We start from the raw sequence: 20,917 nt of genomic DNA on the forward strand, positions 1-20,917 counted from the left end.
TTTGTCACTCAGGATGTTCAGGGAGCTGATTATAGTAGGGTAAAGCATGTGTGTAACAATTAATATATGTGTGATATACTGATAATAAGACCTCTTGATTTTAGAAGAAATAGATAATATAATACTACATCATCCTTTTTTTAAAACATCCTTTTAATGTTAAATATTTATCAGATGTGTTAGCTCTAGCTGTGTTCTGAGTTTGGAGTTATTCATAGAGTTGAATCTGGGTTATAATTTATACTTTCAGATGATCAAGACGTGAAGCACAGCCCACACTTGGCAAATGGGATCCCTGGGGTGCGCTCCTGAGAGTGCTTAGAGCGGTGAATGGGTAAGTGACTTGCCTGAGTTAAAACTGAGAATCACTTTAATGCAGGGACACTAGCTATGCTTCAAAGTCATTCATCAATCCTTGCAAGATCATTTGAGTTGAATGTCTCATGCCAAAGCACAGAGCTTCGGATCCTTTCTGGTAAATATCCTGCCCATGGGTTACATACTGACCCTGGTATGTTCTCAGACCTCTGGGAAGTCTCCGAAAGAAGTAGCTACACACAGAGAGCATCATCTAGTAAAGGAAGCCCCTGGGAGCCACAACAGACTCACGTGAAGAGCTAATGCCTTGTGGGGACATCTTGGTATTGCTATTTCTTGGCTGAAGAGCAAACCCTAGTTCTTCCTTACAGACTCCACTCAGCAATCACTTCCATTTATAAAGGACATTTTACCGCTGTGCTAGGAACACAGAGGGAAGCTGTGAGGCCACGTTAGACTCTCCGCCATAGAATAACAACAACAGCGTTTCCAACCTGTGAAACACTCATGTTCCAGTTCAGTCTGCTCCACATCAACTCTCATTTTCCTATTTCCCAGAGTGTTTAAAGCATGCAGAGCTTAACTGCCGACCTTGAGGAAATGTTGGTGATTATATTTTAAAACTCCTTCAAGAATGACTTTGATTCATGTATGGCACTTCATAGGAGGGCGATTTTAGCTGGTAGGAAGCAAAGCATTCTACCAGTGGATTGCTGTGCAGTGAAGTGACCTAAGAACTTAATGCAACAAAAATATCACTTGTGGAAACTGGGTTCTTATTAGAGTTCTAATTTTTAGGGGCACCTGTGTAGCTCAGTTAGTTAATCGTCTCCCTTCAACTCAGTTCATGGTCCTGGGATCCCGGAGTCCTGGGATTGAGCCCCATGTCTAGCTCCCTGTTCAGTGGGGAGTCTGGTTCTCCCTCCCCCTTTGCCACTCCCCCTTCTCATGCTCTCTCTCACTTGCTCATTCTCAAATAAATAAATATAAAATCTTTTAAAGAAAAGCTTAAATTTTATAGTGTCAGTTGGTACAGAGATTGTACTTAGTACATAATAGGGGTTCACATATTTCTGCTTAGTGAAATGAAAAAATAAAAGGTGTTGTCCCTTACATACCAGCCTTCTCCTCCTACCAGGCATGCATGCTGGAATTATTTTCTCCAGGGTGAGTGATGTGCTCATTTTGATATATATGCTCTATCTTACCTAGTTTCTTTGCAGTTTGGGAATGGGCACAGTAGGATCCAGTTATTGGCTCTGATACTCAGCAAAGCAAAGTGGTAGTTGAATAAACCCATGACTATAGTCTTTTAACACTGTATTGTACAGGTAAGAAGGCAATATTTGGTACAAATCTTAGGTACTTTTTCCAGCTGTTTTATATGAGAAAATAAGTTGTGATGTCTATATATAAAAGTGAACACAGCAGGAAAGATTTTGTATGTGGCTCCCAGATCTTGAATATGGAAGTGTTTGCCAGGACGCAGGATTGTGAGTGCTTGCAGTTGGACTGTACTGAGAAACAGAGCTGATCTCATTCCCAGGCATCTCCCTTAATCCTCTTTCACACAGTCTGTGGAGCTCCAGTGTGAGGGCTCATGGCCATATAGCATGGACTAGGTCTGACCTGCCCTGCTGTTGAGGAAGTCAGACTGAGGCAAGCTAGAGAGAGGTGGAACTTTCAGTATCCTTCTCAAGCTCCCAGCCCTGTTACCCTGTTCCTCAGCTGCATCTTTAGTCTCCACACATGTAGGCTTTGTGTTGTTCCAGATTTCAGACCAATCTTGAATAGCAACAAAAAGCACTTAAATAGTTTAATGTTGATGACATTCCTAATTATGTTGCCATGAGACATTGTGGTGCCTTTGCTCCTATTATTGGGTGTCTTTGTGGTGCTTTAAATCATGTATTTCAAAAAACTCACCTGCCCCAGATGGTCCCAGTGAAAGTCTGCAATTCTATATGATTCCCCAAGTGGAATCTCATATTCTTCTTCCCCTGAGGCAGTGATTCTATTTTGATTCTTGGCCTCCAATGCTTATGCATCTTGAGCATGCTGACTCAGGATTGATAAAGACATACAGGGGATCTTTGTCCAAATCAGAAAAAGTACACCTTCTTCTGCATGTTGGCTATGCCCTGTGCACACGGTGAGTGACTTTGTGTGGAGATTGTGTTTTATGCAATTTATTAAAGCTGTCTTATATTCCGGGGAGATGCAGCCCCATGCTAGGCTACATGGACTGGACAGCAGACTAGGTGCTGAATTCAGCCCCACTCACCCCTCAATGAGGTGTTCATGTGCATTGAACAACCTATCCAATTGTATGAATGACTTAGACCCATTTTATGAATTATTTTCCTAGTAGCCTGTGCAGTCCAGAAATTGTCCTAGAACCCCAGCTTATTCTTGCCTGTATCTTGATTTAGCATAGAAGGAGCTAGGGTCTGTAGCAGAAATTCTGGGTGTCAACTACTGCTAAAACGGAATTCTGTCATCATCTAGATTTAACGAATAATCTATTCCTATAGCCTAATTGTCATTTATACCATGGTTTTCAAATAGGCCCCCTTATTATAACCAGTCTTGATGAAACTAGAACAATGTCTGGCATATAGAGGATATACAATTAAAAAAAAGATGTATGTGAAATTAATGACCCATTGCATCTCCCTACCATTGGTAGCTTTCTGATGACCAAGAACCAGGTGCAAATTCCTGCCCACATTGACCACATCTTGCTGCTAGGAAGATTATCCTACTTGGCTAATAAACCCCAAGACTCAATAATAAAGGTTTGAAATTGCATTAAAAAGTAATACTAAAATGAAAATATCAGTTGAATACCTAAATACACTCAAAGAAGTAACATCATGTGTATTGAAAGGAGTGTTCTGTTGAATGGTTTTAGGTGCATTTGATAAATTATTTTAACAGAAAAGCGAGGATGTCATAGACATCTGTACATACCACAGCACAACATATTTATTGATTAATAAAAAATAAAGTGATCCTGGGGAAATTCACACTGATCGTGTGTAGCTTGACCTCCATTTTTTTCTCATGCCTTCATACCTGTGACCTGTTTAGCATCTTATAATCCTTTGTAAGTAAGTTGTTATATCACATTTCCTCCCTATTTCTTTCCTAGACAAATATTTTTTTGTTTCCTTTTTTATACAGATAGTGTGTGCATTGTGTGAGGACAATTTTGTGAGAGATGTTTTCTTTTGAAGCCTAAGGGATTGTGCACCAAGCACAACCACTGAAAAGCATTAGGGCTGTTTTTATGTAATAGAAAATTTCAAATGTTCAGACAACTTGGACAAGCTCTGGGAAAGAAATGAATGTTTTCCTCTACAATGTGTCATTTTGTATTAGCAGAAACTGGACAGTTCGAGAATTATTGCTTGTGTATCTGGAATTAAATTTCTAACACTTTGAATTCTCATCCTTTACAGTGGTGTCATGTTCTCAGAAATTTAGCCAGTAATAGTGTTTTCTGCCGCAATAAATACAAGTTGGGCAAGTTAATCACAGCTACTTTCTTTCTTCATTGAACAAAATGAATGATCATCCCTTGCCCAGATAACAAAGCAATCAAGAAAGAAAACACGGGGTTGTTTTTTTTTGTTTTTCTTTTTTAGCTCAAATGGGAGGTGATAAGCATGCTTGCTGAACTATGTGGCCAAAGAAAACACTGAAAAAAACTTGTGGCTTGTGTTCTTGTTTGGGAAACAATAGGTTTTAATGCTGAAGCCCTTTTGAAATGAAAAGTGTGGGAGCGGGACACATGAAATGCTTACTAAAGAGAGCAGTGAAATTATGTTCCGTAAAAACATAAATGATAATTTCCTTAGTCAGTTGTCTTCAGACATTCCATTTAGGTGAAAATCGATTACATTCATTTCCAAAAAAGGAGGTACGATCTCATAAAAAAAAATCAAATGTGGTATCAGAATGCAAAATAATAAAGAAAGAAAGAAAGAAAGAAAGAAAGCAAAAGATGAACAGAGTCTTGTAACAATGTAAACTACATGAAATGACGCTGTGAATCTACATTTGCAGGGAGATCATGAACACAGGGACATTTGAGTTTTGATTTAAGAGCAGATGGGATTTTGACAAGTAGAAATGAAGAGAGCAGGTCAGGCACTTTGCAGATAGGTGCAGAGGGGAGAAAGGGCTTGGAGGGCGTGGAGTTCAGTCATGTAGACAGTGCTTGCAAATCCCACTGTCTACCGGGAGCAGGCAGGTGTTTGCCTTCTCAGACCAGTTCAGTTTATCAAAAGAAGTGTCAGGTATGGATTTTTATGTGATATTTTCTGTTTGTGTTGTGGTTTTTTTTTTTTTTTGTTAGAGGACAAGGGTCTTCTGCCAATTGCTAATCCACATACAGCTTGATGGTGTATGGGGTGTGGGTGGCACCGCTTGCAAGAGGTTTAGTAGTAGTAGCTCTCGCTGCTTGACTTCTGACCCGACCCACCCAGCAGAGGGCGCTGCTGCCCTCCTACCTCCTCTCCCCCACTAACCATATACTGCTCTTAGTACTGTCGTGGGGCACTGCATATCACTTGGGCGCAGTTTTTCTTCACATCAGCTTCATTGATGTCTAACTTATAAATCACAAACATTAGCAATTGTGTGTACCATATGATGACATATGTGTGAGTGTAATCACCACAGCATCTCAAAATGATTCTAATGCTTGACAGTAATTCTTCAAAAAATTTTTTTTTGGGGGTGGTCATGGAAAAAATACTCATGGGCCCCCAGGGTATGGTTTCATTTCGGAGCAATGATTCAAACTTGGGTTTAAAGAAGGCAGCTGGGGGCACCTGGGTGGCTCAGTGGGTTAAGCCGCTGCCTTCGGCTTGGGTCATGATCTCAGGGTCCTGGGATCGAGCCCCACATCGGGCTCTCTGCTCAGCAGGGAGCCTGCTTCCTCCTCTCTCTCTGCCTGCCTCTCTGCCTACTTGTGATTTCTCTCTGTCAAATAAATAAATTAAAAAAAAAATCTTTAAAAAAAAATCTTTAAAGAAGGCAGCTGGAGACTACAGATGGGTCATTCATTCAACGCACACTCTTGAGGAGAACATCTAAGACCGGTTGATGTACATCATGGGCTGTTGTGGGGGTACATTAAATACCAACAGTGAGAGGAAATGTTCAACATTATTGCTAATAATAGAAACTGAAGAGTTATCTGTACCTATAAACATGAAAAAAAGTTCTGACTTTATAAAAATAATACTATTTATTAAGGTTGCTCCTTATTAGGGAGCTCCTCATGCTCCTTATTAGTCAAGATTATCTTGCAGCAAAATAGAAATTTATATATACTACTGATGTGGTAGATAGTCTCATGGGAATTTTATTTCACTGTTACATTCGGGAAATTCTTCAATGCTGAAGAATAAAGTAATTGCTCCTGTTGTGCAATCTTAAATTTAGCACATAGAAAGGGTTTACTGGAGCAAATTAAATTCTGTGAGTTAAGGTTTGTTTTTTTTTTTTAATCCTCATTTGCCTATTTTCTTTCACAATTGCATGAGGTTTTCTTTTTCTTTCTTTGTTTCACTATTGCTAATTAATTAATATTAATTTAGTAATTAATATTACTGTTTGTAGTTCTTCCCTTTTAAATATTTTATTCAATTTATTTAAACTAAAAGATAAATAGTTCACCCATTTACTTTTCCCACTCTCACCCCCACCTCTTGCAACACCAATCTGTCTCTTCTGTCTTTGAATCTATGAAGCTGTTTTTTGTTTTGTTTTAGATTACATTTGTATTTGTCTTTCTCTGTCCAACTTATTTTTCTTAGCATAATCCCCTCTAAATCCCTCCATGTTGTGACAATGGCAGGATTTTATTCTTTCTTGTGGTTGAATAATATTCCATTGTGTGTGTGTATGTATATATATGTATATATATATATATATATATATATATATACACATATATGTGTGTACATATATACGTGTATATATAATAATTTCTTTATCCATTCATCCATCACTGGACACTTGTTTCCATATCCTGGCTATTGTAAATAATGCTGCAATAAACATAAGGATGTGTATATTTTTCAAAGGTGTGTTTTCATTTTCTTTGTATAAATGCCGAGAAGTAGAATTGCTGGGCCAAACAGTATTTCTATTTTTAATAGAAACCTCCATACTGTTTTCCATAGTGGTTGTATGAATTCATATTTCTACCAGCCTTGTATAAAACTCCCCTTTCTCTACAATCTTTCCAACACTTGTTATCACTTATTTTTTTGATAACAGCCATTCTAACAAGTGTAAGGTGGTGTATCATTGTGGTTTTGATTTGCATTTCCCCAAAGATTAATAATGTTGAGTATTTTTTTTCATGTACACATTGGCTCTCTGTATTTCTTCTTCGGGAAGATGTTTATTCAGATCTAGCGATTTTTAAATCAGATTGCTTGTTTCTTTGCTATTGAGTTGCATGAGTTCTTTCTGTATCTTGAATATTAACCTCTTATCAAATACATGATTTGTGATTACTTTCTCCCATTCAGTAGATTTCCTTTTCATATGTCGGTGGTTTCCTTTGCTGTGCACATTTTTATTTTGATGTAGTCCAACTTGCTGATTTTTTTTTTTTTTTTTTTTTTTTTGCTTTGCTTTTGGTCAGATGAATAAAAAAAAAATCACTAAGACATGTTGAAGATCTTACTGCTTGTGTTTTCTTCTAGGAGTTTTATGGTTTGGGGTTACATCCAAGTCTTTATTCCACTGTGTCTTAATTTTTGTGCATGGTGTAAAATAGTGGTCCAGTTTCATTGTGTTGCATGTGGCTGTCTGTTTTTCCCAAAACCATCTATTGTAGAGATTGTCTTTTCCTATTGTATATTCTTGGCTCCTTTGTTGTGAATTTGTTGGCTATATCTATGTTTGTTTATTTCTGTGCTCTGTATTCTGTTCCATTGACTTACATATCTGTTTTTAAGCCAGTATCATACTGTTTTAGGTACTATAGCTTTGTAATAATATAGTTGGAAATCAGGGAGCATGATGCCTCCAGCTTTGTTCTTTTTCAAGATTGTTTGGTCAGTGGAGGTCTTTTGTAGCTCCATACAAATTTTAGGGTTGTTTGCTCTATTTCTGTGAAAAATACCTTTGGAATCTTGATAGAGATTACATTGAATCTCTGTATTGCTTAAGGTAGTACAAACATTTTAACAATATTCTTGCAATCCATGAGCACAGAGTATCTTCCCATAATTTGTGTCTTCAATTTCTTTCTAACACCTTATAGTTTTCAATATGCCAGTCTTTTACTTTCTTGGTTAAATTTATTTATAGGTATTTTTATTGCTGTTGTAAATGAGACTGTTTTCTTAATTTCTCTTTCCAATAGTTCATTATTAGTGTAAAGAAACACAACAGATTTTTGAGAATTGATGTTATATTTTGCAACTTTACTGAATTCATTTGTTAGTTCTATTGGTGTTTTGGGCGAGTCTTTAGGGTTTTCTATATTATATCATGTCATCTGCAAATAATGACAAGTTCTCTTCTCCTTTCCAATGTGAATGATTTTTTTTTTCTTGCCTCGTTACACTGGCTAGGACTTCCAATACTGTGTTGAATAAAAGTGGTGGGAATAAACATCCTTGTATTGCTTCTGATCTTAGAGGAAAAGCTGGCAACTTTTAACTCTTGAGTTTGATGTTAGCTGTGGGTTTGTCATATATGGCCTTTATTACGTTGAGGTACATTTTCCTTATACACAATTTGTTGAGTTTTTATCATAAATATATGTCGAATTTTATCAAATGCTTTTTCTGAATCTATTGAGATGGTCATATTTTTGTCCTTCATGTCATTAATGTAGTTTATCACATTGACAGTTTTGTAAGTGTTAGAATATCCTTGCATCCCTGGCATAAACCCTACTTGATATATTGTATGATCCTTTTACTATATTGTTAAAATTGGTTTGTGAATTTTTGTTGAGGTATTTACATCCATGTTTATTCTGGATATTTGTGTTTATATGTATGTATGTATGTTGGTATGTATGGCAGCCTTGTCTGATTTTGGTATCAGGATAATGCTGGCCATGTAAAATGTATTGGAAGAGTTCCCCCCTTCTCTTTTTTGAAAGAGTTTGAGAAGAATTGTGTTCATTCTTTTTTAAATGTTTTCTAGAATCCACCAGTGAAGCCCACTTTTGTTTGTTGGAAGATTTTTATTACTGATCCAGTCTCCTTGCTACTTATTGGACTATTCAGATTTTCTATTTCATTATGATTCAGTCCTGGTAAGTTGTATGTTCATTTCTTCTAAGTTGTCTAATTTTTTGGCATATAATTGTTCATAGTAGTCTCTTATGAATCTTTCTATTTCACAGTATGAGTCATAATGTCTCTTTTACTTATGATTTTCTGATTTTATTTATTTGAGTTCTCACTCTCTCTCTTTTTTTGTTTTTCCCCTTGGAGAGTTTTTGTAACATTTTGTCCACTTTTTTATCTTTCAAAAGAGCCAACTTTGACTTTCATTTGTCTTTTCTATTACCTTTTCAGTCTCTGTTTCATTGATTTCTGCTCTAATCTTTGGTATTTCTTTCCTTCTACTAACTTTGGGATTTATTTGTTATTTTCTAGTAGCCCAAATGTAAAGTTAGGTTGTTTATTTGAACTTTTTCTTATTTCTTGAGGTAGGCATTTACTGTTAAGAATTTACCTTTTAGAACTGCTTTTGCCAGATCTCATAAATTTTGGTATATTACACTTCCATTTTCATTTGTTTCAAGATACGTTTGGTTCTCTTTTGATTTCTTTTTTGCCTTACTGGTTATGCAACAGAAAGTGTTTGATTTCTACATGTTTCTGAGTTTTCCATCTTTCTTTGTGTAATTAATTTCCAGTTTCATATCACTATGGTCAGAAAAGATGTTTGATACTATTTTAAATCTCTAAAATTTATTAAGACTCATTTTATGGCTTAACATATGATCTATTTGGAAAATATACTCTGTGAATTTGAAAAGAGTGTGTATTCTGTTGCTTTTGGGTGGAATGTTCTTTATAGATCTAGGTCCATCTGGTTTAATGTGTCATTTAAGGCCAATGTTTCTTTATTGATTTTCTGTCTGCATGATTTATCCATTGATATAAGTGGGATACTAGAGTCCCCTACTATTGGTTTATTCCTGTGTAATTCTTCCTTAAGGTTTGTTAATATTTGCTTTATATATTTAGATACTCCTTCCTGGGTGCATAAATATTTTTAAATGTTATATCCCCTTATTGGATTGACCCCTTTATCATTACGTGATATCCTTCTCTATCTTTATTAAAGTCTTTGTTTTAAAGTCTATTTTTTATTTTTTTAAGCCAGTATAAAGATTCTTCATGCATGTAGATGACAATGAGGGTTCTGTGAGATAACATACAGCCTCAAATGCCTACATACATGACATTCATTCAATTATTTTTTAAAATAGTACTTCTTTCATATTTATTAGGCACTTGATATGTACCAGGCAGTGGAGGTATAAATACAGATCATTTGTATCTTCACTGAGCTTTAAAATTTAATGGGAGTAATGATTTTCATTAAGTAATTCTATAAAAATATACTTGAAGTACAAATGTAAAGAAGAAAAAGTATAAAGAGCTAGAGAAATTATACTAAGTAATCCTAATATACTCTAGGAATTATTTGAAAAGTTTCTGTGAGCACACAGAATTTGATATGAAATCTTGAGTTGAGGGTCCTAGAAGGAAAGTTAGAGGACAGAGAAGAGTCTTTTCTTTTTTTTTCTTTTTTCTTTTATATTTTTATTTGTACATTATTTGTATATTATTTGTACATTTGTACCTTTTTTCTTTTATATTTTTATTTATACATTTTATTTGTAAAGTACATTTCTGTACTTTGAATTTATATACTGTGACTTTACTGAATTCATTTATTCTCCTAGTTTTTCGGTGGAGTCTTTTGGGTTTTCTACATATAGTATCACATCATTGGGAAAAATAGTGACAGTTTTAATTCTTCCTTCCCAATTTAGATGCCTATTATCTCTTTTTGTTGTCTGATTGCAGTGGCTGGGACTTCCAGTACTATGTTGAATAAAAGCGGTGAGAATGGATATCCCTGTCTTGTTTCTGACCTTAGGGGGAAAATTCTCAGGTTTTTCCCATTAAGGATGATGTTAGTTCTGCATTTTTCATAGATGGACTTTATTATGTTGAGGTATTTTCCCTCTAAACTTACTTTGTGAAGGGATTTGATCACGAATGGTTTTTGCACTTTGTCAAATGCTTTTTATGCTGATATGGAAATGATAATAAGGTTTTTATCCTTTCTCTTAATGATGTAACGTGTCATATTGATTGATATGTGAATATTGAACTACCCTCGCAACCCAGGAATAAATCCTACTTGATTGAGTGGATGATTTTTTTTTTTATGTTTTGTTGGATTCAGTTTGCTAGTATTTTGTTGAGAATTTTTGCTTCTGTGCTCATCAGGGATATTGGCCTGTTCTCTTTTATAGTGGAGTCTTTATCTAGTTTTGGTATCAGGGTAATGTTGGGCCTCATAGAATGAATTTGGAAGTTTTATTTCCTTTTCTATGGTTTTATTTTTTTTAGTAGTTCAAAAAGAATAGGTATTACCTCTTCTTCAAATGATTGGCAGAATTTGTCTGTGAAACCATAAGGTCCTGGACATTTGTTTGTTAGGAGTGTTTGTTTGTTTGTTTGTTTGTTTGTTTTATTACTGATGCATTTTCTTTGCTGGTTATGAGTCTGTCCAAATTTTCTATTTCTTCCTGTTTTACTGTTGGTAATTTATATGTTTCCAGGAATTTATCCATTTCTCCTAGGTTGCCCAATTTGTTGGCATATAGTTTTTCATAATATTCTCTTATGATTGCTCTGGGGCATCGGTTGTTATTTCTGTTCTCTCATTTGTGATTTTATTTCTTTGAGTCCTTTCCCTTTTTTTCGTGTCAAGTCTGGCTAGAGGTTTATTAATTGTATTTGATTTTTTCAAAGAACCAGATCCTCGCTTCATTGATCTGTTCTGTGTTTTTTTTTGGTGTGGTTTTGTTTGTTTGTTTTGTTTGTTTGTTTCTATATCATTTATTTGTACTCTAATCTTTATTATTTCCTTCATTCTGCTCATTTTAGTTTTTGTTGTTGTTGTTGTTCTTTTATCTAGTTTCTTTAGGTGCAAAGTAAGTCGTTTTATTGAGATTTTTTTTTTCCTTCTTGAGGTAGGCCAGTATTACTATCAACTTTCCTCTTAGAACCACTTTTGTTGCATCCCAGAGGTTTTGGATCATTTTGTTTTCATTTTCATTTCTTTCCATATACTTTTTTAAATTTTACTTTGATTTCCTGGTTGACCCATCATTGTTTAGTAAAATGCTATTTAACTTCCATGTATTTGTTGTCTTTACAGATTTGTGTGTATATGTGTATGTGTGGTTGACTTCTAGTTTCATAGCATGTGGTCAGAAAATATGCATGGTATCATTTAATATTCTTGAATTTGTTGAGGTTCTTTTGTGGGTTCATATGCAATTATCTCAAAAATGTTCTGAGTGCATTTGAAAGAATGTGTATTCTTCTGTTTTAGAATGGAATGTTCTGAATATATTGGTTAAATCTTTCGGTTCCAGTGTGTCATTCAAAACCAATGTTCTCTTGCTGATTTTCTATTTAAATGATGTGTCCATTGATATAATGGGGTGTTAACACCCCCTACAGTTATGGCATTATTATCAATTAGTTCCTTTATGTTTGTTATTAACTGTTTTGTGTATATTTGGGTGCTCCTATGTTGGGTATTTTCTTGTTGGGTTGTCCCCTTTATTATTATATTGTGTCCTTCTTTGGCTCTTGTTACAGTCTTTGTTTTAAATTCTATTTTGTCCAATATAAGCATTGCTTCTCTGGCTTTCTTTTGACATCTGTTGCACAATAGATATTTCTCTATGCTTTCACTTTCAAACTGCAGCTGTCTTTAGGTCTAAAATGGGTCTCCTTTAGGCAAAATATTGATGAGTCTTATTTTTTTATCCACTCTGTCACCCGATGTCTTTTGATTAGAGCATGTAGTCCATTTATATTTAAAGTGTTATTGGTAAATTTGTATTGCCACTTTATTATTTGTTTTGTGGTTGCTTCTGAAGATCTTCTCTGACCCTTTCTTGTCTTTCTCTCTTTCATGTTTTGTTGATTTTCTTTAGTGATATATCTGTATTTCTTCCTTTCTCTTTATTATTTGCATATTATAGTGGTTTTGATATACAGTTACCCTTAAGTTTGTATATAACCTCCTCTGCATATAGCAGTCTGTATTAAATTGATGGTGATTTAAAGTTTGAATTCATTCTTCTCTCCTCTTCTCCCCATGTTTTAGGTATGTGTTATTATATTTTATACCTTTTTTTTTTGTTGATTCCTTGACTGATTTTTCACAAAAATATTCATTCTTACTTTTGTGCTTTTTACCACTATACTGTCACATTTGTTCCTCCTTTCCACTCAAAGCCTCCCTTCTAGTATTTCTTGTGGAGCTGGATGAGTGGCCATGATCTCCTTTAGTTTTTGTTTGTCTGGGAAACTCTTCATGTCTCCTTTTATTCTGAATGATAGCCTTCCCAGATAGAGTATTCTTGGCTGCAGATTTTACCCTTTCAGCACTTTGAAAATATCATGCTACTCCCTATGAATTGCTACATTTCTGTTGAAAAATCTGCTAATCTTATTGGTTTTTCCTTTGTAAGTTAATGACTTCTTTGGTTTGGTGCTTTTAATTTTTTTTTAATCAGTATACTTTGCAAATTTAAATGCAATATGTCTTGGCATTTGTCTTCTTTTACTGATTGTGTTGGGGGGTTCTCTGTGTCTCCTGCATCTGGATATCTGCTTTCTTCCCCAGGTAAAGGGAGTTTTCAACTATGATTATTTCAAATAAATTTTCTTCCCCTTTTCTCTCTCTTCTTTGGGACTCCTATAATATGAATGTTGTTACATTTGGTGCAATCACTGAGTTCCCTAAGTCTGTTCTCATTTGCATAATTCTTTTCTCTCTCTTTTGTTCATCTTGATTACTTTCCATTACTGTCTTTTAGGTCACTAATTCATTCCTCTGCTTCTTCCATCCAGCTGTTCATTCCATCAAGCATGTTTCTCATTTAATTTATTGATCCTTTTTTTCTCTGTGATCTTATTCCTTATCTCTGTGTTAAGGGTCTCTCTCATTTCTTCCACTCTTTTCTCAAGTCCAGTGACTATCTTTATGGTTATTGGTTTCAGTTCTTTATCAGGAATGTTACTTATATCTGTTTTGCTTAGATCTCTAGCTGTGGCCTTGTCCTAGTCTTTCATTAGAGATAAATTTCTCTTTGTCTTCATTTAATTTTCCTTTCTGTGTCTGTTTCTATGTGTTAAGAAAGTCAGCTGTGTCTTCTGCTCTGGAAAGTAGTGACTATATGAAGAAGAGATTCTAGAGTGTCCTACAGTACAATGCTCTCTCTTAGCCAGAGCCTAGGCCTTAAAGAGAATATCCTGTGTGTGTGTGTTTGTTACACCCTGCTGTTGTGTCCGAGTCATTTTTCCTTTCAGTGTAGTTTTCACTGACTGTTGTGGTCTATGCTCACTCTCTGTGGTGTTAATGGGATCCAGGCAGGCCTGCTCTGAGAGGGGTGACTGCCAGGGAACTTGGAAGCAGGATGGCAGTATTGGCAAAACTTGCAGTGGGCCTATGCCAGATCTGAAGTGCTATGGTGGCTGAGGGTTGAGTCCCGGGTGGTTGGCTGCACAAGCTTTTGTGTGGGGTGGGGTTTGGGCCCCTTGTGGCAGCTGGGCATGGTGCATGTTGGCAGGTGTGCACCTGGTATTTGGATGCTGCACAGTGGATGTGAATGGTGCATAGTAGTAGTTGTGTACCTGGAGGCTAGGTGGGGTGCATGCATGACTTTAACAGAATTTGCTCTGAACCCAGGATGGCTAGCAGGCTGGTAATGGCAAGTCCTTAAAACTTGTGGGCATGGTGTACTGCTAGCAGGTTAGGAAGAAAGAGTCCGTGTAGCCCCATCTCCTGCAGATGTCTCTGTGTTTATGCTGGGAGATGAAAACGGTACCTGTCAGTCCCCTCTTTTTCAGAGAAGTTCCCCAACATTCTCTGAAATTTCATACTGAAATCAGTATAAACAGATTTCTTGTCTTTTGTTTGCCCCTGGCATTTTTTGTTACCTCTCTGGATGGGCTGCTGTCCCTTTAAGGGTGGCAACCCAACTATCACTTAACCTCCTGGATGCCTAGTGCTGAGTTAGTCGACTTTTAAGTTTCCACATTGGAGTCCAGGTTCCAAGTCCCACTGGAATTCAGCTCCTCTGGTTTTTAAAGCCAAATGTTATGGGGATTAGTTTTCACTGTGTGAGCTCCCTGGTGCAAGGGTCCATTCCTCCACATTCTCTGTGCATGCAGCTCTTTCCAGCCCTTGGGAACCCTCTCTCTGCCTTCCTGACCTTCTTAACCTTTCAGATGCAGCCTTTTCTCTATATTTAGTTGTGGATTATTTTTTATTTTTGTTTTTGTTTTTTGCCAGTCTTCGGGTCATTCTCTAGCTTATTGATTTTGATGTGGATGATATCTAGTTGAAAACATGGGATGGGATAAGCTCAGGGTCCTCCTACTCCACCATCTTCCTAAACCTTTAAATGTGCAGAGAAAATTATTTTCATGGGACTCTGATTTGGGATGATGGAAGGTATAAGGGGAAAATGGAAAGATGGTTGGTGTCTCATAAGTGCACGGAGTAAGGGAGGTAAACTAGAGAAGGCAAGTAGTGCAAAAGATTCAGTTAAGAGGGACTTGTAAGCCACACCATGGGCTTTGGCTTTTATCTTATCAGTAAGTTTGAAAGATTTTAAGCGGAAGATGGGATGACCAGGTTTTGAAAAGTTCATTTAGGCAGCATTGTGGAGACTCACTTAGAAGAGGGCAAGAGCAGAGGCAAGACATTTTTTAGGAAGCAGTTCCAACATAGAGGAGCAATTATAGTGATAATTTGATTATTCGTACTTTCAACAAGTAGCTATAGAGGATTTAGCACATTCCATGCACAGTTCAGGGGCTGGAGAAAGACAGAGCAGTGGAAAAATGACAAAAGCTCTGTTTTTTTTAATTGTAGTTGAGAAGTAGGAAACAAGCAATTAAATAAGTACCTGACTTTCAGGGTAAGTCAAGTGCTAAAAAGGAAAATAATAAAGGACCACAGGACACAGACAAGAAAGGGGGAAAAAATGACAAAAATAAAAGTAGGTCCACAAATTTATACAAGTGAATATTAAAAAGTCTCAAGTGGGGAAAACCTACTCTGGACCAGCATTATATAATTAACTAGCAAATTATAGGAATTAGGTGATTTGAGTATGTGTGTGTCCCTTTAAAGAACACAAGGCAAATTTTATTAAAACCCCATTTTCTGGATGGGGTGATGGTCAGGATGTTCACTCTCTGTAATTTATACCTCCGTAAACACATTTGCGTTAATCATTAGCTCTTTGTCTAGCCTACAGATCCACAATTTAAATTCAGTAAATATGGAGTGTCTGAAAATGTGGAGCTGCCATATTTGCTAAAGTACTTATTAAATAAAATTAATATCTATTATTCAAATTGTGTTCTAAATTTAAATATGGTATATATAATTCTAGGTGTTTTACCTACTAGGAAAATTAAAAATAAACTATATCTATATTGATACTTGAGAACTTGAAGAATAAAAACACTTGCCTGCAGTTAGTAGCCAGTATTCTAGTATTTTATAATGTCTTTTAATGGAATGTTTACAGATATGAAAATGACAGATATTAATTTTTGAAGAAAAATTTGTAGCTAGTGCCAATAGTACTTAATTTATAGTATTTCATAGTCTATAGCTTTCACAATTAAGCGTCCTAAGTTACTCAGAAAACATTTAGGATTAATGCTCCTTCTGAAATCAAATTGTCTAGTTCAATTCTAAAATAATTTTTCCTTGAGGGGTATCTGGGTGGTTCAGTGGGTTAAGCCTCTGCTTTTGGCTCAGGTCATGATCTCAGGGTCCTGGAATCAAGCCCGCATAGGGCTTTCTGCTTAGCGGGGAGCCTATGTCCCCCTCTCACTCTCTGCCTGCCTTTCTGCCTACTTGTGATCTCTCTCTGTCAAATAAATAAATTTAAAAATCTTAAGAAAAGTTTCTAAAATAATTTTTCCTTGATATTTATAATTCTTTAGTTTTCTTTAGGGACTGCTTAAATTTGCCACTTAATAAAAACTAATTTGTCTGTATAAAGTTTCTTAATATATTTTAAGTATGCTATTAATTGGAATACAGATGTTAAGACATTATAGCTTTCGATTCATATATTTGATAACTGAAGCACTAAGAAGATACATCATGCATGAAAGCAATAATAATAGGATATTAATATCCTGTTAAATAGGAAAAAAATGAAGCAAGAAATTATCATTCAATTGATGACCAAGGAGTATAATTTAGTACTGAAACTTTTTATTTTCCAGTGGTTACCCCATAAGTTTGCATAAGTGGCTAGATTATATAAAGAATTGCTAAGTATGTTGTACTAGTCTCTACACAGCCATGATATAGTACAATTTTAACATCAAAACCCCCAACATCTTATGACACAATCAATCATTTCAACCAGCTTCATGGCCCAAATGTTCACACTTAATTTAATCACATTTAATCAGAAATACTGATTAAGCAACAGTCCATTACTAACTTGGTAATTCCACAATCAACTGATTTTATATATATGTGATTTTAATAGAACAGTTAGAATATTAAATGAGAGAAAATAATTTTCAAAGATTGTTCAGACTCAAAAAAAACCCACACTGTAAGAGATTAATGATAATAGTAGATCATGGGTGAATAGGTAACATGGAAATGAGAGTACATGTCAGTGTCTTAGCCCTTGGATATGCTTACTTTCCATGGATAATATTTTGGGAAATCATTGTGTGAACTTAATTTCCTAATTATATTTATTGGATTGATTGCTATTTTCTACCCAATCTCATTGTCCTTTACCTTCTCATGAATCCAACATGAAGTAATGTTCTAGTCTCTTTTGTAGGTAGATGTGACCTCTGTGTATAAATTCTGTTAAATTATACTTTATAATTATATATGTGTATATATATAATGCATGTATATCAGTATATATGTTATATATATAAAATATCAGTATAACTATATTTAAATGTATAATATACATGTATAAATGTATAACTATATATATTTAAAACCATACACACACATATATACAGATATGGAAAATGGATCAAAATTTTTTTAAGGATTAAGGATGGTAGAACCTATACAAGAAAAAAGAGGAGCTTGTTTGAGGAAAAAGGAGTATAATCAGGCATTTCAAGAGTTAGTGTACTATGCAGAGGAAGATGATCAATGAGGATTTTTAAAAATACTACATAAAGATTAAGAACACTAGATCTGGGGTACAATTACGTAAGTTCACATCCTGACTTTGCCACTTACTAGTAAAGTGACCTTGTGACAACTTCTTAGCTTTCTAAACCTTGGTAGTTTGTGGGTAATCATGGCTTCTAATGAAACTCTCTTCATATCCTTTTGAAACTTGTACAGACTTGGTGTTTAAAAGCAAGACTCCGTTGTCATGCATTTTCTCTTGACAGTGAAAAAAGGAAAAGTCCTGAATAGACAAAGTAGACAATAAACGTGTTTTAGGAAATAAAATATACATTTATGTATAAAATTCCTATTCTTTAATAAACATCATTACAGAGTCAATTTTATATTTTTCCAGTTCACTACCTTTCCCAATTCACTGAACTTATCAATATAAATGGAAGAGAAAAAGTTGTTTTCAACTCAGACTTAGTTAATAAGAAATACCATGCAAGAAAAGGACATAAAAATCACTGTAATAGGAATTTTTAAAATCTGAAAATTACATATTGTCCTTTGGTTCTTGTGAAAAGTGTTTTCAAAAAATCAGCATGTTTCTTCACATTTGCATTTGTTTCTAGGGAATTAATAGCTCCCTCTGACAATCTGGTAATTATCTGCATTTTAGAAAAAAATGACAATACCATAAAGTATATATTGGACAGACATTAATAGTATTTCATTTCATGGTTCTCTGACACAAATCCTCATGAAATATCACAGCACTTATAGTATGGAAGCTCTAACAAGTGCAATGCCAAATATGTACGAAAACACATCTAAGGCAATTGCATGGCTATTTAAAGATGGGTGGCCCAAATTGTAAGTTTTTATTATTAATTAAAAGTTCTAAAATGGACCAAGTTTGCTTTAAAGCCCAATCAAACTTACTTTACAGAAGAACTCTGTGAGAGGAAAATTATAAACAGATTTATGGAGATCCACCCTCTCGAAACCACAGTCTCCAACAGAGGATCTGAGCACCAACTATCTGTCTGAAGTGCAGTTTATATTTTAAGTTGACTCTAAAAGTAGTGAAAATCTTTAGAACTATATTAATGGAAGTTGCCAGTTTGTGAAATACAGCACTATGAGTAGATTTTTCTTTGCTTTCTTTTTGATTTTTTTTCTAGCAGCTGAGGCTCCCACATATGACTTCAAGAAAGTTGCAGGTGAGCTGTAGGATGTCAAAAATGAGAATCTTCTACCAGAATTTAAGAAATGAAGAAAAGCGCTAGTGTATATAGGAAGAGAATAACATTCTGACTTTGCTAGATTTGTTGTATTACAGAGTCACTTAATCATGTACTGGATAATATACTGAAAATTTGGGGAGAAGACAATAAAACAAATAGACAACAGAAATCCTGGAAATTTACAGTTCATTAAAGAATATGGTCTATAAGATATCCAAATTTGATAAAAATTGACTTTTTGTGGCAGTACATATTTAATCTTGTAGAAGTATTATATGTGGTTGGGGTTACCTGTGTTTATTCATTTTTAAGTGTATTGTGCATTCCTAAAGAACAAGAAATGTTGCTACATTTTTAATAAATATTACTCATTTCTTCACCTTAAGAGTTCTGTGGAATAGTTATAAATAACTTCATTGAACAATGAAAAAGTGGAACTCAAAAAAATTATTTACTTTTCTGCATTATTGTTGAGTAGTATCTCATTATTTGAGCATTAATATACTATGTTTGCCTATAATTTATTTATTTAGTTAGTTATTTTTATTGTGTTATGTTAGTCACCATAGAATACATCATGAGTTTTTGATGCACTGCTCCAAGATTCTTTGTTTACGCACCATACACAGTGCTCCATGCAATACATGCCCTCCTTAATACCCACCACCAGGCTCACCCACCTCCCACCACCCCATCCCCTCTAAAACCCTTAGTTTGTTTCTCAGAGTCCAAAGTCTCTCTTTGTTCGTCTCCCCCTCTGCTTTCCCCCAATTCACTTTTCCTTTCCTTCCCCAAATGTCCTCCATGTTATTCCTTATGTTCCACAAGTAAATGAAACTATATGATAATTGACTTTCTCTGCTTGACTTATTCACTCAGCATAATCTCCTCCAGTCCAGTCCATGTTAATGCAAAAGTTGGGTTTCACATTTGCCTATAATTTAAATGAGAGGTTTGTATTAAAAAGTTACTTATTGGGGCACCTGGGTAGCTCAGCGGGTTAAGCCTCTGTCTTCGACACATTTCATGATCTCAGGGTCCTGGGATCCAGCCCCACATTGGGCTCTCTGCTCAGCAAAGAGCCTGCTTCCCCGTCTCTCTCTCTGCCTGCCTCTCTGCCTACTAGTGATCTCTCTGTCAAATAAATAAATAAAATCTTTAAAAAAATAAAATAAAAAGTTACTTATTAATGAGATCATTGTAAAAATCAATTATTTGCTTGTGTAGAATATTGTAGGCATGCACAGAACTACATTTGTTACTATAAGAAGTTAAGGTCAGCATGATGAAACTTTTTCCATAACGTTTTGTTGTAATTTAACTTTCTTTAACTTATGTTTAATGCCAAACTGTGTATGAGGGTTCTCTTTTCTCTACATCCTTGCCAACACATTATTTCTTGTCATTTTGACACTAGCCATTTTGACTGGTATGAGGTGGTCATTGCAGTTTTTATTTTCATTTCCTTGATGATTAGTGACATTAAACATCTTTTCGTATGCCTATTGGCCTTCTGTATATCTTCTTTGGAACAATCTTCATGTCCTATGCCACTTTTTTATTTTTATTTTTTAAAGATTTTATTTATTTATTTGTCAGAGAGAGAGAGGGAGAGAGAGCAAGCACAGGCAGACAGAATGGCAGGCAGAGGCAGAGGGAGAAGCAGGCTCCCTGATGAGCAAGGAGCCCGATATGGGACTCGATCCCAGGACGCTGGGATCATGACCTGAGCCTAAGGCAGCTGCTTAACCAACTGAGCTACCCAGGTGTCCCTATGCCACTTTTAAAAAAAAAATCAGATAATTTGGGCTTTGGTGTTGAATTATATGAGTACTTAATATTTTTTGGATATTAACCCCTTATCAGAGATATCATTTGCAAATATCTTTTTT

At 35.3% G+C, this 20,917-nt stretch overlaps 1 long non-coding RNA gene across 1 annotated transcript in view; it reads left to right on the top strand.

The window, feature by feature from the left end:
- Positions 1-248: 248 nt before the first annotated feature.
- LOC125092266 (uncharacterized) overlaps positions 249-20,917 on the top strand; it is a 139,972-nt gene continuing 119,303 nt past the window's right edge. The window contains exon 1 of the long non-coding RNA XR_007124855.1: positions 249-334. This is a non-coding gene — a long non-coding RNA (uncharacterized LOC125092266). The remainder of the gene's footprint in view (positions 335-20,917) is intronic.

The sequence above is a fragment of the Lutra lutra genome, chromosome 2 (genome assembly GCF_902655055.1).
Source record: "Lutra lutra chromosome 2, mLutLut1.2, whole genome shotgun sequence".
NCBI lineage: Eukaryota > Metazoa > Chordata > Mammalia > Carnivora > Mustelidae > Lutra > Lutra lutra.